We start from the raw sequence: 27,709 nt of genomic DNA on the forward strand, positions 1-27,709 counted from the left end.
AATTAATAAAGATAAAGGCGGGGAAAATACGTGTACACGTTAAGCGCAATACCCTTAGCGTTAATTAAACCTTTCAAAGTGAACAAAGTCCTTTGATATATAGACTACAGACAGCTTCAGTCGTTCTGAATTCCAACCACGGAAAATACCTGAACTCTATTAACAAAGGATACGAGGTTGGTTTACACCTTAATTCAGTATTCCTAAGATATTTCTTATAGCTTTGATACCACTGTCAAGTAACGCAAGTAGATCCAGAGCTAGAATTCCAAGAATTCCAGAAAATACCACCGGGAGTGAGTTTAATAACAGCAATGGACTTGCAAGTAAAAAAAAAATATATATCAAGTGATATATAACCCAGACGTATTTACAACACCCCTGCTGTTTGATTTGGTCCTTTTTTAAGTTTACTAGGTTCTTTGGACTATTTTGAGTCAAAAATGTTCTATGACATTTTCCCGTTAGGGTCACTGTTTTCGAGTTATGACTTGATAAGTATTTTAGGTCTGACCCCTTAATTAAAAAATTAGCAATAATTATAAGGGTTTTAGTTAGTGAAATTAAAATTTTGATTTTTGAAATATCATGGTAAAATATTAGTTGTTGTGATATAGGCCTGGTAACTGTGGGAAGATGTAGAAACTTAACTTGACCTAGATTATAGAGGTCAAATCAGAGTTCAAACTCTGGGATTATTGGAAGCTTTATATAGATTCAATCTGTTATCAATTTATATGGGATCGTTTTCCATTTCCAGATATTGGATTACAGTTATTTTTCTTGCATTGCAGGTATACTGTATAGTGAGGAAATCTTTTTATTGCTTCATGACAAGGTATTGATGAACATACATTCTATTTCCTAAATATAATACAACTACTTTTTCTGTTCTTAAGAAGAACAGTGCTCTGATACCTTTATTATCAAGTTATGGAGTAGAATCAAGGTTTAATGTGTTAATTGGTTCAAAGGTCAACTCATTTGATTATTCTGACCTTAGTTTAATTACGATATTAATTATGCTCGGTGCAATTACTCTATTTAATGTCTCCTTTTATATGTTACCAATGAATTTTCTCTATCTACTATACGTCAAAAGTTATGGCGAATTATAGATTGATTTTAGGAGAATTGCAATTAATTTGATTGTTGTGACGTTAATTTAATTACGATATTTATGATACTCGGTGCAATTACTCTATTTAATGTCTACTTTCACGTGGTACCAATAACTTCCTTCTATTAGCTACAGGTCAAAGGTTAAGACTAAATAAACCTCATTTCATTTGAAATTATTTTCAAGTATCTTCATTAGAGTATCAAAACCAAAGCATCGAATGCTTTTAATGACTACGATTCAAAACCCAGAATTCAAGGTCCTCGATTCAAAACCCTCAATTCAAAGTCCTCAATTCAAAATCATCAATTCAAAGCTCACAATTCAAAGCTCACAATTCAAAACCCTCAATTCAAAGCTCACAATTCAAAACCCTCAATTCAAAGTGACATTACGTAACTCCTAACCGATGCAAATTTCGAAGATTCAAATCAGGCCAACCGCCAAAAGGGTTTTCGTAAGTATAGAGAATAATCCTTTATAGGGTTTTGGGACACGAATAACCTCCCAAATTTTCAAATGAGCAATTATACCCAAGCCTTTGTCATCCTAACTTTGGTATTAAAGATCTACAACATGAAACTTCGCTTTACGACGTTTCAAGACAGTAGCCGAGTCCGCAAATCAATAATTCCTAATTTGTCCAAGCGATAACTCGCAAATCTAAGACGAAGTTTCAAACCATCGAAAGGGATAAATAATTCATGCAGGTCGCAATTATAATGTTATTATTTTAATCATAAAATGTATTATAAGTCAATAATGGAGAAAACGCAAATTACTATTATTATTAAATTGATTTTGAAAAGTAAATTAAGTTAAATATAGTAATAAAAGAATGGCAGAGGTAAAAATAAATGATAATTAGATTTAGGGGCAATTCACGACGGTTAGTTATATCAAGAATACATACAGCTAATTGGAATCATTGTGTTTTAAATCCATAATTTAAGTAAAATTTGACTTACAACCTTTTATCATTAAAACCGGCTATTCAAAGCTAAGTAAAATACGATAATATAATTTCTCTAAATCGCATTAATTATGAACGCTATAGATTAAAGTTTAATTTCGGCTCACCGTTTACGTTTCTCTTCAATACATTTATAGAGCATAAGTTTATAAGTGATATGTTCGCTCCATAAGTATGATATGCACTACCTATACTTTGTCGTAATGCAACTGAGAGACTTAGAGCAGCTCGAGATAACTAGTTCGACTCAAGGAGAACGAGGGGGAGCGAGTCAATTGAAGTCCTAAGTACACTCGGTGCAGGTGGTTAATTAATTTTGCAGCTAGGACTTATTCCATCTAGGCACTCCTTTTTAGTCCACATTACTAAGCCCAAATTTGACAGCAGCGCCTCACTCACCAACCAGGCCTCCCTCGCTTTACCTCCTCGAATCTATGACCTACCTCACTCACTCACTCACTTCAAAATTACAAGCCTTTCAGTTTCTAAGTTACAAGAGATTAATTAAACAAACTTATGGAAGGAACATATCTTATCAACTTATGATATAGTTAAACCTAAAACTCTGTCCTACTCCCCCCCCCCACCTTGGGGTAATTAGGGATTTTCATTAAATATTCTGTCTAATGGACTAGGGGATTATCAAGCGTTAATTGCTAATCAGCGTCTAATTATAACTTCATTTGTAAAATAGACTAATTTCCAAAATGAAATCATTATTATATTTTTAAAAGGCAAAATTCGTGCAACGTTTATTTCCCAGTATTGTTATTATTATTTATCACAAATTGCTTTATTTATTGAAAAAGTTATTGTTTTGAAAAGTTTACTCGGAAGTAGACATATTATATATACAAAACACAGACGAAACCACGCCTTCTTCAAAGTCAGAGGCCGTCCCTGAACATCAAAACTAAAATAAAGCCTTAGTTCCATATCCCTTTACACTACGATCAAAGGCAGGAGGGGTCCTATTAAACCCATTTTATAAGTGAAGGTTATTATTGACAGGTTGGATTGCTATTAGAGGTCGGGTAAACTTACGGACGTCGTAACTCTGGTAATTTGAAAGCTAAGTGGAAATCCTTTGAGGGTGTAATAGACCAAATTGTCCTCTATCCAACGGTACCAATTACATGGTCCTAAACCAATCACAGCTCGAGATATTAAGGTTTTAACCGAGTTAATTTTAGACGAACTTTGACCCGTCGTAACTCTGGCAGTTTTAGAGATAAGGGAAATCCTTTGAGGGTATAATATACCAAATAATCATTTATCCAACAATACCAATAACGTAATCCTAAACCAATCACAGCCCAAGATATTAAGGTTTTAACCGAGTTAATTATTAGACGAACTTTGACCCGTCGTAGCTCTGGCAATTTTATAGATAAGTGGAAATCCTTTGAGGGTATAATAGACAAAATTGTCCTCTATCCAACGGTACCAATTACAAGGCCCTAAACCAATCACAGCCCGAGATATTAAAGTTTTAAAACAAAACCATTTTTAGACCTTTCGACTTCATCTTGGAGAAAATTCCCTAGGGGGAAACATACAATATATTACGGTAAAATAATGCCACCAACTACCTAAGCCACACTGTCAAGGGTTCAACAATCAAACATCCGTTATCGAAAATATAATAAAGACAATATGGTCATACGTAACTTGGGAGCACTATGAAGGGTAGAGTTGGGTCTTATAACTCTATAAGGATGGTATAAGGTTACGTTGAATTAAAGTCTTGAGTGACGGGGCGGTCGCCCAACCTGCCCTACTGTTATCCTGTCAAACTACTTCTGCGAAAGAGCGGAGAGACCCCCTGAAATCTGGCCGTCCGAAATTTTCCTATACGAAGGAAGTCGTTCACAGATAAGAGTTTTAGTTTTCAATGGTTATTTTATTATCTCTATGCTATAAGGATGCCTCCGCGTTATGTTCCGTGGCAATCAAGAGCGTTAGAGTGCATTAATAAATTGAGTTTATGTTCGCATTTGACAAGGCTTAACTTTAGAATTTGACAAAACTCTGGTTCTATTAGAGATACGGGGATGTCCTTTGAGTATGTTATAGCCCTATTTCTAAGCTTTCCAACGATACCTCACACTTGGGGTTTATGACAATTAGCCCCCCGAGTAATGAAGGAAAATGTTCATGAACGTCCTCTGCATAGGATTAACATGTGCACCACCTTTTAAGGCTCATAACTCTGGTTCTATAAGAGATACGGGGATGTCCTTTGAGTATGTTATAGCCCTATTTCTAAGCTTTCCAACGATATTAAAAAATTGGGGTTTACAACAATCAGAGCCCTAGTAAATAAGGGAAATGTTCATGAACGTCCTCTCCATAGGATTAACATGTGTGCCACTTTTATGGCTCATAACTCTGGTTCTATAAGAGATACTGGGATGTCCTTTGAGTATGTTATAGCCCTATTTCTAAGCTTTCCAATGATACTAAAAACTTGGGAGTTACAACAATTAGGGTCCGAGTAATTAAGCAAAATGTTAATTAACGGCGTTAACATGGTCTTATTTACACGATACCTTTTAACTATGGCTCTATAAGAGATACGTGGGAGTCCTTTGAGTATGTTATAGCCCCATTTATAAAGTTTCCAACCATACAAAACACTAAATTCAATCTAAACCAATCAGATCTAGAAAAATCATTTAATTTAAAGAGAAAAAACTTAATTTACTTTCTAAGCCTAAATCAAATCTATACCTTGTCGGTTTAATATAGTTTACAAAAAAATAAATAAAATAAAAACAGAAGAACGTAGAAAATCCCATAAGGAGCAGAACCGAATTTCTCATATTGGAAACAAAAAAAAAATGTATACATAAAAATTTCCAACCCAATTCAATTCGAACATCAAACATCGAATCCCGCCAAAAAAAAAGATGTCACCGAACATTGAAAAATAAAAAAACCCAAAATAAAAAATGAAATAAAAGAAAATAATAAAAAAATCAATACGATTTTTATATCAAGTACAACTTCATCGATAACAAAAAAAATGCACAACTTGAGCAAGAAACTACACTTGAAATTTCTCAAAAAGGTTCTCAAACTACCTCTACGTATCATCATATCCATTCTAAAATGCTATAAGTCATGATGGTGTAAGTACTTGTAAGTAACTTCTATTGGGCTTTGTTTACCTATGGTCATAAGTTTATAAGATATGTATGTTGCTTCCATAAGTTTGTTTAATTGTTTTCTGGTAACTTAGAAACTGAAAGGCTTGTAATTTTGAAGTGAGTGAGTGAGTGAGTGAGTGAGGTCATAGATTCGAGAGGAGGTAAAGCGAGCTAGGGAGGCCTGGTTGGTGAGTGAGGCGCTGCTGTCAAATTTGGGCTTAGTAATGCGGACTAAATAGGAGTGCCTAGATGGAATGGAAGTCCTAGCTGCAAAATTAATTAATTAACCACCACCGAGTGTACTTAGGACTTCAATTGAATTGACTCGCTTCCGTTGTTCTCCTTGAGTCGAACTAGTTATCTCGAGCTGCTCTAAGTCTCTCGGTAGGATTACGAACGTATCATACTTATGGAGCGAACGTATCACTTATAAACTTATGCTATGGTATGTAGAAATCGCTTCTTTTTGTATTTCTTGGAACTCGTATCGCGACTCGAGTTCTAAAGGGTCGACCAAGGCCCAAAGCACTTACAACAACTTTCAAGTAAATAAATATAAAAATAAACATAAGGAAAAAAAGATTGCGAATCCAGTGGGATCACGTGTATCAAATACAAAAGAGTTCTTGGATATGGAATATGGATTTCAAAATCGCGTACAATCGTCGTAGCTAAAGCTTTTTCAAGTATTTTTCTTATCTCAGAATCTTAATGTTTATTCACAAAGTAGTTTAGATTGGAAAAAAATAAAAATATGTTCAACATTCTTTGTTAAAACCCTCAATTTCAATTTTTGTACTAAATTTCACTTCGAATATATGAAATGCTAACCCTCATTGATTACTAATTGGTAATTTAATTTATCCCCATAAGTTACTAATTACCAGTAGAAATTACTACCAAAAAATTTAATTACCTTTAATTTTTTACATAGATGTAGATCAGATTTAATACTTGGCAAATATTTCTAGCATAATCTGTAATTTTAAATGTTTGGATTTAATTTAGGTAACATTAAGCTTAATTAGTACCTTAATACGGTTGAAATTTACCTAGTATAATGAAGAATATAACATTAATTGGCCCAGGCTTAAAAAATTAATTTTTCCTTACTGGAGAAAGATCACTTAAACCAGTTGAAAACTTAAATTAGCTTTCTAATTATTAGTAATAACTTAAAATAATTATCCCCACGATTAGGTTCTACCTTTCTACAACTTAAATACTTAGTAATTAAACTTTAAATTACTTAAAAATTAACTTTAAATCATGGTAATAATTTTAGACACCGACAAAAACCCAAATTTCCGGAAAAAACCTGAGTAAACTAAGCTGTAAGCAGACTACATGACCGCTGAACTACACACGTGATTACTACAGCCAATCATCGAACTTCGCAAAGATTTTAAACTGGCTTTTCCCGCGTTTTTTTGTATAAATCCGATTTAATCATGGTTTTAAACCAATAATAAATGCAAATAACTTAAGGTTATTGAACTACAAAGTCGAAAAGCTTTACTTTTTATAAATATATCAAAAAGCTCGGGTTAACAAAGCCTAAACCACATGAAAAGCTGTTACCAACAGCGTAAATAATACAGTCTACATAACAGGCCTACAGGTGCATCCTTATATAAAAGGCCAAGGCTTAATAAAAAAATCAGTATAACTTCACAGCACTAATAAAGGTATTGAATCCCATACTTTGCTTTCAGGTTATATCAGGTAACACCAGTGGCGTCGCCAGGGTCTCGAATTTGGGAGGGCTTAAGCCCTCCCTAAAGTACTGTGTTTCCAATTATTCAAAACACATCACTTTTGACACCCTCTTGTCTATAAGGCGAATATTAGAGTAATAAACTAAGGAAAAGTATTTAGGGACTGAACGCATGTTTTATCACAAAAGCTTTCGCATCACACAAATTAATTTTTACCTCTCCGTGTGACGTAGTCCAGGAGAGGTTCTGTAACGGCCGTGTCTGTGTGTGTGTGTGTGTGTCTGTCTGTCTGTCTGTCCGTTGTCACACCCACGTGACCGCGTTCGCAGTTTGCGTATCGGAGCAAACGTGTTCGCCATTTCCGAACTGCTTTCACAGACACGGAAATGGCTCCTCTACTTGAGTTCTCACACCACCATCTTCTCGTCTTTGTCCATCCCACACGGACACCAGTCTGTACTTACTGGCTTCTAATCACCACCATCTTTTGGTCTTCGTCCATTCCACTTGGACACCAGTCTGTACATACTGGCTTCTAATCACCACCATCTTCTGGTCTTTATCCATCCCACTTGGACACCAGTCTGTACGTACTGGCTTCTAATCACCACCATCTTCTGGTCTTTGTCCATCCCACTTGGACACCAGTCTGTACATACTGGCTTCTAAACACCACCAACCTTCTTCCGTCTATTCCACATAGACACCAATCTGTATCATTGGCTTCTACTCCATTATCATCGTTTGGTTTTAGGATATACGCGGCGATCAGCTAGGGTTACGAGAAACGTCTAGCCTCCCTAAGGTAGGATCGCCACCAAAGGTTTTCGCAATTGCGCTTTTTCCTTACTATTATAATGGAAACGAATCGTATATATACCCCAAAATCTGAAGAAAGCGGGCAAGAGGGGTACCCTTCACTTTAAACGTCAATATTAGGAAAGTTTGAGATGATAATAGGTATAACTTTATTTTAAACGATTTAACTATTATTAATGTTAATTATTGAAGATTAAAATAATTAAAAATAATTATATTTATTTAATTATTAAAGATAAACCTCTCGTGCAAAGAGAGAGATTATCATTGCCTCCTATATCTACCAAGGCCCGTGCATGCGATATATTTCCTTCATTGCCTCCTATATCTTTCAAGGCCCGTGCATTGTGATATATTTCATTCATTGCCTCCTTTATCTATCAAGGCCCGTGCATTGCGATATATTTTTCAAAACAACAACAAAAATGGGAAGCTCCTCTCAGAAACATAATAATTTCTTTTCTCTGTATATGAAATGAAAATATGGATAATATTGCGCTCCTTCTTTAACGGTATGAATCCTTGCCTGTCTATTAATATTTTACGTAGGAGTAATACGTTTTTAGCGAAGTCTAGAGAGGATAAACATAAGCGAAATTGTTTGGAAAAAAAATACTGCTTCCACTAATGGGTTTATACTCCTTGTTACTGTTGTATAGAGTAATCATGATAAAAGCTTAAAAAATACGAGAGGACAGACCTTTTTTATCCTCTTGTTTTATTAGCCATATCGTAGTATACGATAGGCTCTTAGTTTGACCCGAGCCGTCCGTAGTAGTAGTAGTAGTAGTAGTAGTAGTAGTGGCCGGGGTTGTCGCTTCGTTATCGTCAGATTTTAGCTTAAAAGGAACTTTATATTACCACAACCCACCCATAGGGGTTACTGGGCTCGGTTAGAGATTTAATTTTAATTAAAATTTTTTCAAGTCAGACCCGGGAATCGAACCCGGGACGCTGGTGTAGAAGACAGCCACTCTACCAATGAACCATAGAGACTTTATAGAAACTCCGAGTTTTTTATTATTTATTCTTATCTCTAAAATATCGGGGTGATGTGGGGTGGGGTACCTCTTAATCTGTGGGGTCGGAAACTTTTGAATTTTTATCTGTGGGGTCGGATACTTATGAATTTGTATGTTTGGGGTTTTTATATTTATTTTCTTTTTATGTATGTGCTAATTAAATAGATAACGATTTTCCCCGTTTCCTACCGCGCTCCTCATGTGTTTCGTTCTCGTTCGGTAGCTATCGTCATCTATGTTATGTTTGACTGGAACGTTTTGGCGGTTAATTCAAATGTGGGTTTAGATAGAGCTAACATAGTGTTAAATGAGCGTTGTGCGTTTGATCATTTTAGCATTGTTAAAGGTAATTCGAGGGGATAATCACTAAAATGCGTAATCACTATAACTAAACTTTCTCTTTCAAAAGTTTCTGGGCATAAGTCCTTGTTAGAAATTTATAAGATGCGATAAGTGTGCATCGGCATAAGTCTATGTTGTAAACTCATCGAGGGGATTATCACTAAAAACTATCCGTTCTTCGATTCGCCGGAATATTAGAATTACAGCATAAGTAAATTTATACGGTTATAATTTAATCACTGTTTAGAGTAGGGAATCGAGGGGCTATTCACTCTGATTTTATGCACGGTAAATCATTTAAGCATTGAAAAAGATAGCGCTATTCACTCATTAGGGTAAGGTATAGAGGGGTTATCCACTCATTAGGGTAGGGTATATAGGGGCTATTCACTCGTACGATATGGCTACTATTACGAGCCCTTGGGCCGTCTTGTTCTTAATAAGAATATAAAACATTTATTTTTTGATGCTAAGATTGCTTTAAAAAAATCCAAACGGTTAGGCATTGGTAAAAGAGACAAATGATATTTTTCAAATCTAATGAGATAACGCCCACCTAGTTGAAAATTGGCCTTTTTTATCCGCGGGATCCATTCTTAATGAGAATTTCGATGCTAGTAGGTTGTCAATTAAACTACCGGTATATTATTGTTGTTGGAAATTGGGTATTAAGTCAAATTAAGTGGTTGTAAAGAGCCAGCAGGTTTTTGCCACTTCTTTTTGTGAGTATTTGATTTTTGTATGTAAAATGGAGGAAGATAATGTTGAGAGTAAGGATGAAATGCAGAAGCGCAAAGCGCGGGAAAGGATGAGGGCAAAAAGGTCGACGTTTTCATCGGATACTTAAGTTTATATAATCTTCTCGACACGGAGAGGTAATATTTTGGTTTTCCCAACTTGTATTACTGTTAAAATGTTTGAATATAACTTGACACTGACTGAATCAGGACTAGACTAAACTCGAGTGTGACAAGTGGACGTGCTTGATAGAGGGGGGGGGGGGGCAGTAATGGCAAACTTTCAATTATTCGATTCGGCGATCCTCCTCCGGTACTTGAGTGGGTAGAGGACGGGGAGAAGTTATTTTTTAGACCTCGCTTCGGAAGGCACGCGATTGAGGCGAAAGGGGGAAGATGTTGCCCTCAGTGCTTGGGACGGTGTAGGGTAGCTATGCTACAGAAAAATCATGAAAATAACTGTTACGACTATATACATACGCTCTAGTTTATATAAATATGAAATATTGTTTCTATGTGTATTTCACTTTCATATAGTAAAAACTTCAATTCATCCCAAATGAATAATTAGGATAGTCTTTCGGTAAAAATAAGGGGCCGCTTTTAAGAAATTTTAGGAGGGGCTTCAGAGAATTTTCAGGGGGCTCAAGCGCCTCCAAAAAAACCCTGGCGACGCCACTGGGTAACACAGACACGTGTTATATAATAGCCAATTAACCGCCAGTACAACTTGAAAGCGGTATATATATAGAAGTCCACAAGTGACCAGGCGCAATCCGAACCAATCTCAATTGTTAATTCAGATGGGGTATTTCAATTCTAACCACGTGCCAGTTTCCATCAACCTTTATCAATGCCTTAATTTAGCAAGGAAATATCTTAGCACGTGCCTCGAATTTAACCAGCCCATACTCCATTCATTCATAAGTGCCAAGGTTAGTTGTCAGTACTATAAAAGATTTATTACACCATCGTAAGTCTGTTCTAGTACTCTCAGGAAAGATAGACACAGTGTCAATCTTAGTATGCATTGAAATCGATTTATAGTACCTTTATCGATTATCTTTGATCTAACTGTCAACTTCAAATGACGCTAGCGAGACCTGAGGGGTATATAATCTAACCTTTTTTTTTTTGCCTTGACATCTTATTCGTGGTTTGATTTGCTAAGGCACCTGTCACCTAAGAGAGGATAATAAGGACCCACTAAAGCCTCAAATATCGATGACAAAATCAAGTATCTTTTCATAGGAATGGAATAGAAGTTACGACCTTTTTGCAACAAAGTTCAAATACGATATTTCAGTGTTAACTTCAACATCAAAAGAACGTATGTGTTAATTTATGAAAGTCGTAAGTCCTTAATGTCTGTTAATCAACGCCCAGCTCAAACCACTTCATCTAGAAGGCTGAGACATTTTGCAGGGACTTGTGATGAAGTGACGTAGGTGAAACGTCATAGATTCAGGGTAAAGCAAGGGAGGCTTAGTACTTAAGACTAAATAGGACCTAGATGGAAGTCCTAGCTGCAAAATTAACCACCGAGTGTAGGACTTCAATTCTCACTTGTCGTTCTCGAACTAGCTTTCACTAGAACCTAATTAACATTAACCCTTGACCTTTCGTCATAACATAAGCGACTACCTAAAAAAATATGGGTATTTTCAAAGCTTTGTATACTAAAGGTGAAAAATTAGGGTGAAATTTGAATTGTAACCCAAAATCGTTTAAGCAAACCCTCTGCTATGAAGAAATCGACCGGTTTTCTTTAGTGGGGGGTCCCTTAGCTTGTATAGGGGCCCTTGGGGGTCCCTAAGGCGATCCATTTCCGGGCCTTGGCCTCGAAAAGCCATAAAAAGGAATGACCAAAAACGAAACTGCAGTCAGCCATAAATCAAGGAGGATTTTAGTTTAGATAGTCTTTCCGGTGGTGGTGGATTCAGAGCTGCAGGCAACCAATTGGATTGCGGACTTTTAAATGGCGGCAAAAAAACGTCACACCATCCATAAGTAAAAGTTTCCCGCAATATTTGTTAAACGGGCAGTTATACATGCGAGTCCTTAGAGTATATTATAGCCCTTTTTCTTAGCTTTCAAACGATACTAAATACTTAGAGAATACAATAATCAGGGCCTGAGTAATTAAGCAAAATGTTAATTAACGTCCTCTCCATAGCGTCAACATGGGCTTATTTACACAACACCTTATAACTCTGGTTCTATAAGAGATACAGGGATGTCCTTCGAGTATGTTATAGCCCTATTTCTTAGCTTTCCAACGATACTAAATACTTGGGAGTTACAACAATCAGGGCGCGAATAATTAACCAAAATGTTAATTAAAGTCCTCTCCATAGCGTTAACATTGGCTTATTTACATTACACCTTTTAACTCTGGTTCTATAAAAGATACGGGGATGTCCTTTGAGTATTTTACAGCCCTATTTCTAAGCTTTCCAACCATACTAAATACTTGGGGGTTAAAATAATCAGAGCCAGAGTAAATAATAATTAAATAAATAAATTACTAAGGAAAAAAAGCATAAAAATAGTAAGCCATTTTTCAAAGAACAAATGTGATTTCTTAAATCAATCGAAAAGGACGCTACCTATTTCATTTCCTTTAAAACTCAAAGGAACTTCCTAAGCCTTGGTTAGCTTTAAAAAGAAGAGTGTGAAATTCAGCGTGAAATCTAAACGATTCTCAAGGGGTCCCCATAAGTCCCCACTCCAATTTTAAGCCCTTCTCTCTTCAACTACTGAAGAAGATTTTTTCTCAGGTACACTACTTTCTTCTCCTACGACTCTAAACCATCTCGTATCCTTCCGCGCAACCCTTGATAACATATTGAAGAAAAATATTCTAATTTTAGAATTCTAGAAATGCAAGAAGTTTTTTGGAGCGAAGAGTTTCCCGCGCTAGGGCATTGGAAGTTTTTTTTTTGGTTGGGAAATGAATTAGATGGACCCCTTTTCTTTGAATTATTTTTTTTAAATCTAAATTTATTCTTTTGTTGAAGGATTTGATTCTATGGAACTCGAGGAAAGGTTCATATCGAGTCACACATATCAGAGGTATATTAAAATAAAAGAAAGTGCCTAAGAAGCGTTGGTATGTAGGTGACAATCGCGTCTAGCTCCTCCCACAAAGCCAGCCCACCCTAGATACGTTGATGTAATCATAAGTTCATAAGATACGTTCCTTCCATAGGTTTGTTTAATTAATCTCTGGTCATGACAAACTGAAAGGCTTGTAATGAATTTGAAAAGAGTGAGTGAGTGAGGTAGGTTATAGATTCGAGGAGGTAAAGCGAGGGAGGCCTGGTGAGTGAGTGGGGCGCTGCTGTCAAATTTGGGCTTAGTAATGCGGACTAAATAGGAGTGCCTAAATGGAATAGGTCCTAGCTGCAAAATTAATTAACCACCACCGAGTGTACTTAGGACTTCAATTGACTCGCTCCCCCTCGTTCTGCTGATCTCGAACTAGTTATCTCGAGCTGATCTAAGTCTCTCAGTAGCATTACGAATCGTGTCATACTTATCATTTAACATATAACTTATAAACTTATGTCTTAAGAAAGCTACACCTTCAACTACTTACTTAGTAAGTACTTCACTAAACAAATTTAGAGCCCAAAGAAAACAAATGAAATAAAACTGTCTTACATCTCCCTGCAGTAAAGTCGAAAGCATGCAGAGTACGCCAGGTTCAAGAGTGGACCGCTCTCTCCTCGATCTAATTAAGTTGTGTCCCTTAATGGCGTCGCTAATTTGAAAAGCTCCCACTGGCCAAGAGAGAGAAAGCATGAGAGAGCATCCCTGTGGCGTTATACAGTGAAGAGGCTTGGATTAAAATAACCATTCCTCCAACCACTCAGAATCTAAACTTGAACCAAGACTAACAATTTAAGCCTTCATTTACATACAAAACAAATCTGTAAAAACATTCGCGGTGATATAAAGTTTCGTCTCAAAAATAAACCTGGTTTATGATACGGAATAAATTATTTAATTTAACCTTTGCAAAATATTATGATTAGGTATAATTAAAAAGAATTAAATATAATACAGTGTCGTCTGTTATAATTTTAAGGGTGGTTGTGGGGTTAATTGGGGTCAAATTTTAGTTGAACGTGTCACCAGAATCATTAAAGTAAAGTCTATAATATTTAGTTGAGTATATAGATATGGGCTCTGAAATATTTTTTTTTCAACTAAAATATGTAAAAAAGGAAAGCTAGCATACAGGGGCAAAGACTCCATGTATTTTCCCATGAATGAATGAATGAATGAATGGTTTATTGACCCAATTTTTAAAAAAATCCCTTTTGAAACAGGGAGGAACCCTCAAAGGAGGGTTCACAGGTCCGGAAAAAAAATTAAAAAAACGAAACGGTGCAATATGCACTTTACAATGGCAAAAACTAATAAAAAAACTAATAACAAAACTATTTACAATACCACACGAGACTGAGTTACAATAATTAATCTATCTATATACAGCGCTACCCTCTAAGAGGGCATGGGGCCATGGGAGCGCGCTTTTGCCCAATTTGCAAGAATACTTTTAGTGGCGTTAATAATGTCTATATTTGACCTATCTCCGAGAGACAAACTATCTGCTAGGGACACGGGCCCAAGCCTCTGGTACGGTGCTCTCGCTTTTTCTAGAGCCGGACAAAACAGCACTACGTGTTCGACGTCCTCTATTTCCGCCCCACAGAGGGGACAGGCACCCTCCTCATTACCTAGAATGCGAGAAAGACGGGCGGATGTTGCCAATGCCCCCGTTCGGGCCAGGAATAACAACCCACTGGCAAGGGAATTGTCGTAGAAAGGTTCTATGCCAGGGGCTTCCTTTAATGCGTAAAGTGTCAAGCTCGGATGGCCAGCAACATCCCTCCGCCATTGGGCTTGAGAATACTCAACAACAGCCTTATCTACCTTGGCATACCACTCATATACCGATTCAACCGAGCTCCGGGACACTCCAGCACCATAGTTTTCGTGAAAAACCTCAACGCGCTTCAGCCAGGTAGTTTTCCTGGTCATTGCTCGAATATAGCAAAATACCCGCCGTGCAACGCGCTTTTCGTCCATGAACATCAACCGACCCAGGTAGCGGAGCTTACTTTTGGCCTCCCTCTCCTCGAAGGCAGACCAGGCCATTTCACCCTTCACAGCGGCGTATGATGTAATGAAATTACCCCCCAACGCGGCCTTACCCACGTTAAATTGAGCCTGATTAAGTCGACGACTCGTAGTAGATGAGAAACACATGACCTCATTCGCGTAAGTTAACGCCGGAACCGCGACAGCCTTCCATAGTGTCCTCATAGCACTGTACTTATTGTACGAGTGGTACCCCTTGTGCTTTATGGCACCAGCCAGACGGTTGGCCTTAGCCATCACACTACTTTCCTGGGGTTCCAAAAACTTCCCCCTATTCGATATCTTTACGCCTAGGTAGGTTACCTCAGTCACTTCCGCTAAAACGCAACCTTGCAGGAAAACAGAGGTGGACTCTCTTTCAAAAGGCAAACTATTTGCGAGGACTAAACATTTATCAGGGCTAAAAGTCAATCAATATTCCGCTGCGTAGGACCCACAAATATCCAAAATGGCTTGCAGCCCTACCCGCGATTCAGCAACAACAAAAATATCATCCGCAAAAAATCCACCCACTATCCGATAGTCCTGCGTCGCGCTGCCAGGGTAGCTAAGCGTAAAACCGAGGTTGGAAGCCCGTAGGGCCCTGTCTAGAGGTTCCAGATATAGTGCAAAGAGGAGAGGAGACAGAGGGCACCCCTGTTTTAAACGGGTGTACCTCGTATGAGCAGTTCCCAGTAGAGCAGTTCTCGAAATAGCAGCCGCGATTCCAAAAAAACAGCGGCGTTCTTCAAAACTGCTGTTTTAGAAATAGCGGCTGCTGTTTTAGAAATAGCGGCCGCTGTTTTAGAAATAGCGGCTGCTATTTTGGGAAATAGCAGTGTTTGTCTTCAGTTTCGAGTATTTCTTAACAATAAAGTTATATTCGTTGTTTTCGAAAACAACCTTATTCTGTGATCATTTAGTCAGTAATGTGACCTACTAACGGATCGTGTTTTTAAAGTACACTTAAATATTACACTATTCTTCAGGCTGTATCAGTTTACAATTCTAATACCAGATTAGAAAATATTTCAAGAAAGCTTATTTTATTTCGGAAGTAGATAATTGTAAACAGTATTTTTTTTTGAAAGGGCATATTATTATTTGGGAAGTGAAAGAAGATAAACAACAATATTTTGGAAAAGGCGTAACATTGTTACACCATTTCCAAAATATTACTAACCTAAGTCTAACCAATCAAAACAAAACCTTAAAACCCAACCGAACCCAACCCAACCCAACCCAACCCTACCTAACCAAACCTAACCAAACCTAACCTAACCTAACCTAACCTAACCAAGCCCAACCAAACCTAACCTAACCTAGCCCAACCAAACCTAACCTAACCTAGCCCAACCAAACCTAACCTAACCTAGCCCAACCAAACCTAACCTAACCTAGCCCAACCCAACCTAACCTAACCTATCCTAACCAAACCTAACCAAACCAATAAGAAAGCTTACTTTATTTCGGAAGTAGATAATTGTAAACAGTATTTTTTTGGAAAAGGCATATTATTATTTGGGAAGTGAAAGAAGATAAACAACAATATTTTGGAAAAGGCGTAACATTGTTACACTATTTCCAAAATATTACTAACCTAAGTCTAACCAATCAAAACAAACCTAAAAAACCCAACCGAACCCAACCCAACCCAACCCAACCCAACCCAACCCAGCCTAACCTAACCTAACCAAACCCAACCCAACCCAACCTAACCTAACCTAACCTAACCAAACCTAACCAAACCTAACCTAACCAAACCTAACCTAACCTAACCTAACCTAACCTAACCTAACCTAACCTAACCTAACCTAACCTAACCTAACCTAACCTAACACTATTGGGGGTTCAAATAATCAACTTGAAGCAAACCATATATGACCTAGTTCTATTTCAGTTCATTTTACACAGCGTAAACCATAACAAACAACAGTCGTTTTTCGCATTCCTGTTTTTCTGCTCTTTTGAGAACTGCTGTAATGGTACGCCGCGTTTACAAGAACCGCTGTACTGGTACGCCGCGTTTACGAGAACCGCTGTATCGGTAACTGTTGTAACGGGTAAACTGCCATTTCGGGAAACCGCTATTTAGGGAACTGCTGATATGAGGACCGCTATTATGGAATCCGCTCATACGGGAACCGCTCATCTGAGGGCTTCCCGTTTTAAACCCACCCCACTGGACATGAAATCTGTAACCACATCCCCAAACCAATACCGGTACTTTACATCCTCATAAAGCCGAGCCAAGAGAGTAACAAAATGACCTGGAATGCCTAGGGTCACCAGTAACGCCCACAACCGAGCCCTACAGACACTATCGTAAGCCTTTCGTAGGTCCAGAAAAGCGAATAACGCCGAACGTTGTTCAATTCGAGAAATGTCCAACAACTGGTATACTATAAATAGACTATCAGCCCCTCGCCTATCCCTCCTGAACCCGTTCTGTAACTCCCCTAAGATATTATTGTTCTCAACAAAATGTTCCAAGCGTGTTTTTAGAATTGCGACAAACACCTTAGAGACGCACTGTGATAGGGCAATTGGCCGGAACCAGCCCAGATTTTCAATGTCCTTTCCTCCACCTTTGTACAGCAGTTTTATTTCCGTGAGGCCCCACGTCTCTGGGACAGTCGAATTTCGTAGGACTCCATTAAATAATTCGCACAATACCCGACGCGAGCACCCGTTCAGGGATTTTATGAGATCATACGAAATAGAGTCCGGACCCGCCGCCTTCCCCGTGGGGAGAGCGTTGAGAACTGTATCAAGCTCATGGGGATGAATATCATCGTGGAGAGAGTCGTCATACTGTATCTCTACACCGGCTTGCAGCCCGGGAAGGAACGCGTGACATTTTATGAAAGCTTCTTCCTCGGCCCGGAAGAATTCCGAGACTCGTAATCTAATAGCCTCTGGACCTGATATAAGATTAAAACCATCCTCCGCCTTTACTGCCGCCAGGGTCTGAGATGGGTGTGGCGGGTTAAATAATCGCCAAAACTTTTTACCAGCCAAACGTTTATCAGATAAAATATCCTGTTCCATGGCCCGATTTACTTCTCCAATCTTGCTTGCTACAAGCTGCGCGACTTCACGTTTACAGGCACAATAGGAGTTACAAAGCTCCTTTATGTACTCCGGCCCCTGTAGAAATGTTGTTCTCTCAATACACCCATGTTCAGGGAGAAGCCCGTTTACAGGCACGAGGCTTCATTATTATCAGGTAAAAAGGAAAGCTAGCATACAGGGGCAAAGACCCTACATATTTTCCCATAGCCCCTGTAAAAATGTTGTTCCCTCTATACACCAAAGTTCAGGAAAAGAATGTTGTGTGTCTAAAAATGACTAATTTAACATGAACCTATAAATGCTAGTAGTAGCTAAAAATTCCCTGACATCATTCCAAAATCCCTGATTTCACCAGGTACTACTTTAACCCTACTCATTGTAACACCAATTAAAATCCAGAATGCATTAACTTCAGAGCCTAAATTAATCTAAATCAAACTCATATAATGGTAAATGAAGCTTTTATCTTTAAACATGTTATTACAATACCGTTTTATTCTTATTATTTAGGATAGGGCAATGAGTCTTTTTTTGGTTAAACCTCTACATAATCTGTCCCTACGCAAAGCTAGAGGAAAGTTAGGCTTAACGCTAAGCCTTGCAGGAAATTTCACTCTATTTTATTACCATTCCAGACGACGATTTTTTACGACTAGCAATAGTTTGTCTTGCCCAAGGGTGTTTAAGTCCTATCCCGAAAACTCGCGGTCGAAACTAGTTCTCTTACGACAATGGACGGCCATGACAGTGGTAAACCAATACACCACGTGACTCGATCGATTACGATCTGGTTTATTATTTAAAATTAAATTTAGAAAGACCAAGTCTAAATAAATTTTCTAGGCCTTTGTCAAAGTGAGTAAGGTTTGGACAATCTTAACTTGCATTGCAGGCAAGGGAATGACCTTATTTTCGTTCGTTTAACATTGTTAGTCAACATGGCTTGTTCCAAGTTCCAACAAGAAGATATCGCTTGTCAGCTTTTCTACGGAAAGTGGCTTTGCTATTCGAGTAGCTAGTATTAAATGATTTGCAAGGGAAACTACTATATCATAGGGGAAAACTACTAAAATGTAGGGGCAAAACCACTATTGTAGGGTGAAAACCACTATAAAGTAGGGGAAAAACTACGATAATGTAGGGGGGAAAACTACGATAATGTAGGGGGAAAACTACGATAATGTAGGGGGGAAAACTACGATAATGTAGGGGGGAAAACTACGATAATGTAGGGGGGAAAACTACGATAATGTAGGGGGGAAAACTACGATAATGTAGGGGGGAAAACTACGATAATGTAGGGGGGAAAACTACGATAATGTAGGGGGGAAAACTACGATAATGTAGGGGGAAAACTACGATAATGTAGGGGGGAAAACTACGAAAATGTAGGGTGAAAACCACTATTGTAGGGTGAAAACCACTGTAATGCAGGGGAAAAACTACTATAATGTAGGGTTGAATAAATCCTGCCCAGTCTGAATAGCTTAACCACCCTGTCCCCTGAGACGAAAGGCCTCGTTTGAGGATCACGTGACTATATCTCGAGCCATCCCTGAAAGAGGACTTAATTAGGCGTTATTAAAACTCTTTTCTGAGCTAAGCCTTTTGATAATAACAGAAAAGCGACGCGTTTCCATGGAAATCTTATTCAAAGACGCATAAAGGACTTGTTAGTCTCCTATTCAATCAAATCTAATTAGTTTACCTATTAAATTTGGTGTTCCGAACTTCAAAAAACAAAAAATGAAACAAAAGACAAATTTGCATAGCTTAATATATCTATTTTAAATCGACATAGGATCTATTTGAGCTGAGTTAGTTAATACAGTTAAACTTAACCTCCGTGCCACTTTTTCATCTCCCTTATATAACCTTCATTACCTGTAGCGACGCGAATACTTATTTCACTTTTAAAATTCAGTTAAATATAACCTAAACCTTTATTAAGGAAACATATTTCCTTTCAGAGTTTTCAAGATGAAATGAACTAAAAGTTTCACAGTCACGAGACATCATAGACATAATAAATATTTAAACTTTTTAAAAATAAATCGTGTTGAAATTAATACACGATTTCATAAACTATTTCTGGTATCTATGAAGAAAGATAAAATTTCTAATTAAGCACGTGCGCCAAGCCTTGGTTAATTAAAAAGAAAAAAATCTCAACTTCCATGCTTGTCAATGGGCCCGTTTCGAATTATGGAACGAGCGCGAGATGTTGCAGCCTTTAATAACGCCGTTTATTTTAATTCTATTAAAGGCGGGAATGAAATGGCTCAAAAGTTTAATGAAAAACGTCTATACCACGATGGATTTTTTTTATTTTTCGATAAGAAAAAGTGGCCGGGCTTTGTTTGACAATCTTTAATATAAATTTAAGTAAGTAAGGAAGGAAGAAAAACCAAGCCAGGTAGCACCTGTTATGTGTTGAAAATAATCGATTAAGGACATATTTTTATTTTAAAATAAAATCGTTCTTTTTTCCAAAAAAAAACCGTAACCCATACACGTTTTTTTGTGTTGATAAAAACTTTGAATAATTTTTTCTTTAAATATCTTTTAAAACAGGAATGCATACAGCGACTAGGAATCATTGCGACCCCATGTTAATTTCTTTGAATTCGGGTTTTTGTGGGTATACCGGGCTTGAGAACTTACCATAAATGAAGTCACGCCTTAAAATAATTCTGATGACGTCTTTCTAACAGTGCAATTTTCATTGGATGCATTGTGCAACAGCCAGCAAGATATATTATTAATTTGCTATGGGTAAAATTCGCTATACGTATAGCTAGCTCCTCCCACAAAATATGCACCTAGATAGATTGAGTTAAAATGGATGTAGCATAATAATTCCTATTAGGTCTTTATGTATCCCTTTTTTAAAATAAAAATAAAAATAAAACAACACGTTTTTCTTGCGGACTTATTTTTAGAAACTTTGAAAGAAGGTTTTTCTTAGACAATATTCCCAAAATAAAATATTTCAGTATCTATATTTTTTTGTTGTTTGAGTTGTTGTTTAAATACTGACTACACAGAATGGAAAGCCGCCATTACATTAATGTCCATTAAAATGATAGTTGAGATATATATTAAATAAAACGGAAAACACATAGATTTTTTGTCGCGAAATTACTAAAGGTCAAAGGGCATTAATACACAATGCTAAAACAAACCAAAAATCATTGCAAACTGCTCCTGAAAAAATCCCAGCTTAACCTTAGGGAATAAGAACTCTTTGAAGACCAAAAAACAAATAATAAAAAATAAATAAAAATGTGAAATCGTAAAAGTTAAAAAAAAATTTTAAAAATAAATAAAAATGGTCAAAAAATGTTTCTTCACCAAAAACAAATTTTTCTTTCTTTTAAATTCAAGTCCAGAAATTTCTCATTTTTTACAAAAAGGGAAAATCTTTTCTTTCAGGCTGGACTCAAAGGCTTAAGTCAGGCGCTACGTTAAGGCCTTAAATCCGTAGTGCCTTAGAAAAGAGCCTTAGCTTTATCCTACACAATTTAACTCTGCACCAACGGTATTCCATAAATTTCATAAATACTTATATAAGGAAAAATGTATTTCAACCTTAAATTGCTTCGAATCCCCGCATTGAATAGGTTCATTTTTAGACCATTTTAAGATCGTAATTTTGTGTTACCAAAATGTAAGGAGCTCAGGAAGGAAGGAAGTTTTCATACGGAAAAACTTTTGAAAAGGCGTCGAAAATAGACAGATAACAAGGGTTTTACTATAGAGAATATATTGGCGTTGACAATATTACTTGTCAGTGTTATTAAAGGCTGATTTTTTAAGCTGATAATAAGTTCGTTGGCTAAAATTCATAAGATACGATATTCTATGGTCAGGTAGGTATGACATTTACTTAGAAAAAAGACGTATTTGACAATGTTTATAGTCTGTGTAAAGGATTATGGTCTTTTACGCCTTTAGGGGTTTTATTATGTATATTACTACTATAGCATAGCATTTCTCTGGTTTAGGATTTTAGGCCTAGAATTTTTCTAGATTTAGGAGGCGTAGATGGGATTTCCATGATGTGGAATTGTAGTCGATTTTATTATTATAACTCCAAGGCACGTCCTTCGACAAAATACTTCGTTGTGATAGCTTAAAACAAGTTGGGCACGGCCCTAATATATACTGCTCTTTACTATAACAGTATATTCATAAATGTTTCATTAACATTCGATATAACTCGTGTTCCATTTCAGATAGAGTTAATCCGAAGGTACATCGTGAAATTAGACATTCCGTAGAGTAATTGCTCCAAATATTATAGGGTTTACTTTTAAAATTAATTTGTGGTAGTTTATTGAAGTTTCATCTAACACCTTACGCGTCATAATTGGGTATATCTTAACTTCTGAAGTAGATAAGGGAAAATTGAAGATACCATAATAAACTAGACATTCCATAGAGTAATCCCTCCAAATTTTATGAATTTCCCATTTTAAATAAGGTCACAATTTAAGTTTGAAAACCAAACTCAGAAAATTTTAAAATTAAGTGTGTCTAAAACAGGCCATAACTTTAGTTCTAAAATCGATAGAGAAAAATTAAAGATACCATAACAAACTAGACATTCCGTAGAGTAATCCCTCCAAATTTCACGAAATTTCACAAATTACAACACTTGAAACCAAAGAGATATACAACCATGGAAGTAAAAACACCAAAAATAAAAAGAGACTTTAAGAAATGATCAGTATGAGCGAGAAGCAACCAATCTTACACAGAGAAGAAAGAAAGATAGGGCTTAAGAAACGTTCTTGGAATATATTTGATGGACAAGGGTTATTTTGTGGCATTTCTGGGCCACCTAGAATCCTAAAAATCGTGCCTTATCGCAGGGTCACGTAAATGTTTAATAGCTCCGAGATGGACTTGCGAGGTTCTATCTCTCGCTCGGCTACGTTGTTATAAAGCAATTGTTTATGGATCAAAACCGAATTATGGATAGATACTCTATATATCGGACACTGCAACTCGGAAATAGAACAGCTGGTCTCGTCTCAGCCAAGGCTTAACAAATATAAGTTATTTTTCTTGTCTGTCACCGTCTTTATAGATTATCGCTTGTTTTACGATGTTAATAAATTGCGATTGTTACGTAACTATATTAGAGGAATAGAAATATAACTTTCTTGACTCTTCGTCCAAGTTGGGGTCCGCGGACCACCTAATTATTTAATTTTATTAAATTTTAGTAATCTCTACAGGAGGCCACGTGCCAGGAACGTAATATAAAAATGCTATTATTATATAACTATATTAGAGGAATAAAAATATAATTTTTTCAACTCTTCGTCCAAGTTGGGGTCCGCGGACCACCTAATTATTTTATTTTATTAAATTTTTCTAATCTCTATAGCCGACCACGCGCCAAGGACCTAATATAAAATGCTATTAATATATAATTATATTAAAGGGAAAGAAATTGCGGTTTTTCAACTCTTGATCCAAGTTGGGGTCCGCGAACCCCAAAAATAATTATAATTTATTAATATAATTGAATGAGGTTTTTCCTCTTAACACCGACTAGAGGTTTATACAGAAGGAGTGATATAATAATAAAGATAACAATTAAACCGTTTGATACAAACAAGCAGAGAGAAGCCAGTGATATTAGTGGAATTATTTGCCGAACCGCGAGCAAACTAGGGACATGCACGAGTTACACTTATTTTGCAACAATTTTTACAGCATTACAGAACTGATCTCTTAAATTGGGATGAACCTTAAAACGTCTACGCTTGTAAAGAGAAAAGGGGATTTGGAAGCGATTAAAACTGAGACTAATCCCTGGTCTCCGTTTGTTTTCTAACCCCTCTGTTTTAGGAGATTATACTAAGCCTTAGTAGATTTATCATTTGTTTGCACCGTGAATTTTTACATCTCTCATTTTGAGTTCATTTAAATATTAAACACATTGAATTTCTTTCGGTTGAAAAACAACAACTAAAGTATGATTTTAAAAAGACAGACATTTATGCTAAATTTTGGTTATACAGGGTGATGTATCCCAAAATGGGAGAGGACTTCCTAACACCCTGTACAATCATTTTAAAATACTACAAATGTATGTACGTTACAGGACAGACATTAATAGCGTTTATGCTAAATTTTGATTATACAGGGTGTATTCCAAAATGGGAGGGGTAATTACAAGACTTCCTAACACCCTGTACAATCATTTTAAAATACTACAAATTACAGGACAGACATTTACAGCGTTTAAAATAAACTCCCCCTTTTTTATCATGACCTTCTTGGGGGCGATTCAATCTATAAATAGGAGACGCTGCAACTGACCCCGGCCGCTATATCTACAGGTAAACAAGGCGGTTTATGCACACCTAATATAAATCCCACGCTCTGTAAATATAAAGCGTGGTGGTGCTGCCAAAAAGGGAATCGGCAACCAAATTACCCTAGGGGTATTGCATTGCGTTTTACTCCCCTTTAACCCTTCTATAGGGTTTTCAATTGATTTTAAATCGATGGATTCCAATATGAAACCACCTAAGTCGGGTTGAAATGGTGGGGAAAGGGGATTCGTTTTCAATTTGCAAAGTTAAGGCGGATTTTGTTTATTCTCGTGTGCTCCGTTTGTATAGAAGGGTTACGCCCTATCCTATCTGTTTTCTAAACCAATTGTATTGGAGATTATTTCAGGCATTATTAAACTACGTCACGTGGCAGGCATTGAGTTTTCCCGCCAAATTAATTTAATTTTATTTATAAAACAGGTATAGCGCGTGCATTAATAATTTATGGCGCGTGGAATTATTTCGCGCCTTTTCTTTTGGAGGCAAGACTCGCGTGAGAATAATACACCGCACGTGCTTTTTTTATTTCCCGCCAAATATTCTAGAGGGCCGGTAGGCCCTTCTAGATAAGATCCCACACCCTCCCGTAATGTTAAATGAAAATTCACAGATTTTAGCCGATTTTCCCATAGGAATAACATGGGGTTTTTGGTGCTCCTGTACATCGAATCATTTAAAAACTACATGCAAGTTAGCTTTCGGAATACATTTAAATTAACAAGTAACTATTCAAGGTGTGCCTTTTTCAAGTTTCATCAAATTTAATTAAGTCTAAGTATGTTAATTTAATTAAAAACGTAAGTACCTCAAAAGATTATTCTACAGCAGACGACGCTAATTGTCGTTACCCTACAGTAGACGACGCTAATTTGCCATTTCGCCGCCTTGAAACTTTAACTTGATATTTTTCAATAAATATAACACTATATTTATTAAAAACTTCTCTGGCGGGTCTAATTTTCGTTTAATTATGTGTCTCGGTTGAAATTCTATACTTAAGATACCTTTTTAATTTATATTTTAGATGTTAGTTTCGACCAAGGCTTAAGTTGCCTTACTTAGGCCATGGATTTATAATAGAAGCTTACGCTTCATGGATATTTCCCTGTAGCCTTCAGTAAGGCATTTTGATTTTAAACACATTTATGTCACAAAAATTCGCGCGGGTGGGGACTGGGGGGCTGATGACGTAGAAATTGAGGCAAACGTTTTTCTTTAGGCGTGCGTGCGCGCGCGCTATTCAAAATTAGAACTCTGAATTTGCCTCAAATTCTACGTCACAAACGCGCGTGCCAGGCTGGTACTATTTCAGACGAGGAATAAATGTTGTGCGCGTTTTAAGGTGAGTGAAATATCCAGGAAGCGTAAGCTTCTATTATAAATCCATGCTTAGGCAGACTATTGAGTGAGTCTATGCAATGGGTGATTGTAAAAGCTGGAAGGATAGATGGATCCGTGTTGGAAATAAGGATATTTTTAAAACTGGACCTGTGGCCTAGGTATTTTAATTAAAATAACTGTCCACGGTGCCAATCACTGTAAACGTACAAGGGCAGTGCACGCAATGTCATGGATAATTGCAATCGTAAAGTGGACTGTAAAAGATACGGCTTTGATAGTTTAAAATCGTGGCAGGTTTGTTTTGAAGTTGACTATAAAGCTCGGGTTCTAAAACGAATTGTGAGCCGTATCATACAGGGTGTTTCTGAAAAGTCCATCACAAATTAAGGGGCGTGTTTATGGGACCAAACTGAGCGGAAAGTACCAAAGAACATGGGGTGTACAACATTTTGTTACGGAGATATGGCCTTCCAAACATTCGCCCCTAAAACAAGGAAATATCCAAAAATGAGGAGTAACACTTAGACCGACTAACCAGCTTGTTTAAAATTACTAGACAATTTCTATAGCCTTTAATCGAACAATTGATTTCTACCTTTACTAATCAGAAGCGTATAAATGAGTAGAAGTATGCCTACGGTGGTAATGTAAAATTAATCCCAAGTGACATGATGTTTCAAGATCTTCCCAGCACCAAGTAAAATGGTTCTGATTGAAGGGACTTTTATTAGCACAGCGTAAACAACGTTATTTTCAGGAATTAGTCCAAATGTCCACGGGCGGCATTACAAAAACGAGGCAGTCTTTCGAATGATACTTGGACATGTTGGAAGATCCCTGGCTTGTTCCTGTTATCTCAAACCGTAAAAAGCTACGCAAATCTTCATCATCACGGACAACACTCTTGTACGTTAGGTATGACCTTGAGAAAACCTAAAAGGACATCTCGAATGTATTTGAAAAACCCATCTCCAATTAAGGGGCGTGTTGTTTGTTTCCAACAGAGTAAACTCGCCCAGAGAACAATTACAATGCAGAGCCACGTTTCGGCGTTAATGGCCCACAAAGGTGGTCCCAAACAAAAGAACAAACTTTAATTTGTTTCGTTCAGTAAGTGTTTCATGTGTCATAGATAAAACGCCATGATTAATGCACAAAGAAAATGTTATTGACAAGTTTTCGGACCGCGATGCTGAAATGTGGTGGTGCACCATCGTGCATGAACCACATTCTGTTTATTAAACCTAAGGGTACGTCTTCGAGTAGTTCTGGTAAATCGTCCCGTAAGAACTACAAGTAAGCCACACCGTTTAACCGCTTTGGTCCCATTGAACCGAATTCCCATTCGACAGAAGGGGTTTTTTTTTGGGGTCCCATTCGACCGAACGTAGCCAAAGGTGCGATTTTATTATAGTCCCATTGGACCGAAATTCTATTGAACTGAAAGAAGACATACTGTGTGGTTTTGCATTAAATATATTTTTAATTTCACAACTTATTGTTGTTAAAATAAATGTGAGTTGAAAATGTATTACTGCACTTATTTTAACTACGTTTTAATTACGGCGAACCTCACCTACCCTATCCTATCCTAACCTAACCTTACCAATCGTAACCTAACCTAACCTAACCCAATCCAACCTTGTTTGGAGGTAAAAAGATTATTTATATGAGTATTAAAAGCCCGCCTCTTACCACGAACAATTTATAAGCAATAATAGAAATATTTTGGAAAAGATGTCAGATAATTAATTGGAGAATATTTTGGAAAAGGTGGCAGCTAATTAATAGGAGAATATTTTGGAAAAGGTGGCAGCTAATTAATAGGAAAATCTTTTGGAAAAGGTGGCAGCTAATTAATAGGAGAATATTTTAGAAAAGGTGGTAGCTAATTAAAAGGAGA

The 27,709-nt window shown here is 37.0% G+C and overlaps 1 long non-coding RNA gene across 1 annotated transcript in view; it reads left to right on the top strand.

Moving 5' to 3' along the window:
* LOC149612649 (uncharacterized) overlaps window positions 1–26,959 on the top strand; it is a 96,453-nt gene extending 69,494 nt beyond the window's left edge. The window contains exons 2-3 of the long non-coding RNA XR_016376367.1: window positions 26,164–26,721; window positions 26,811–26,959. This is a non-coding gene — a long non-coding RNA (uncharacterized LOC149612649). The remainder of the gene's footprint in view (window positions 1–26,163; window positions 26,722–26,810) is intronic.
* Window positions 26,960–27,709: the final 750 nt, after the last annotated feature.

This window comes from Phalangium opilio, unplaced genomic scaffold (assembly GCF_054372755.1).
Source record: "Phalangium opilio isolate 3A_F unplaced genomic scaffold, DU_Popi_V2 ptg000232l_1, whole genome shotgun sequence".
In the NCBI taxonomy this organism is placed as follows: domain Eukaryota; kingdom Metazoa; phylum Arthropoda; class Arachnida; order Opiliones; family Phalangiidae; genus Phalangium; species Phalangium opilio.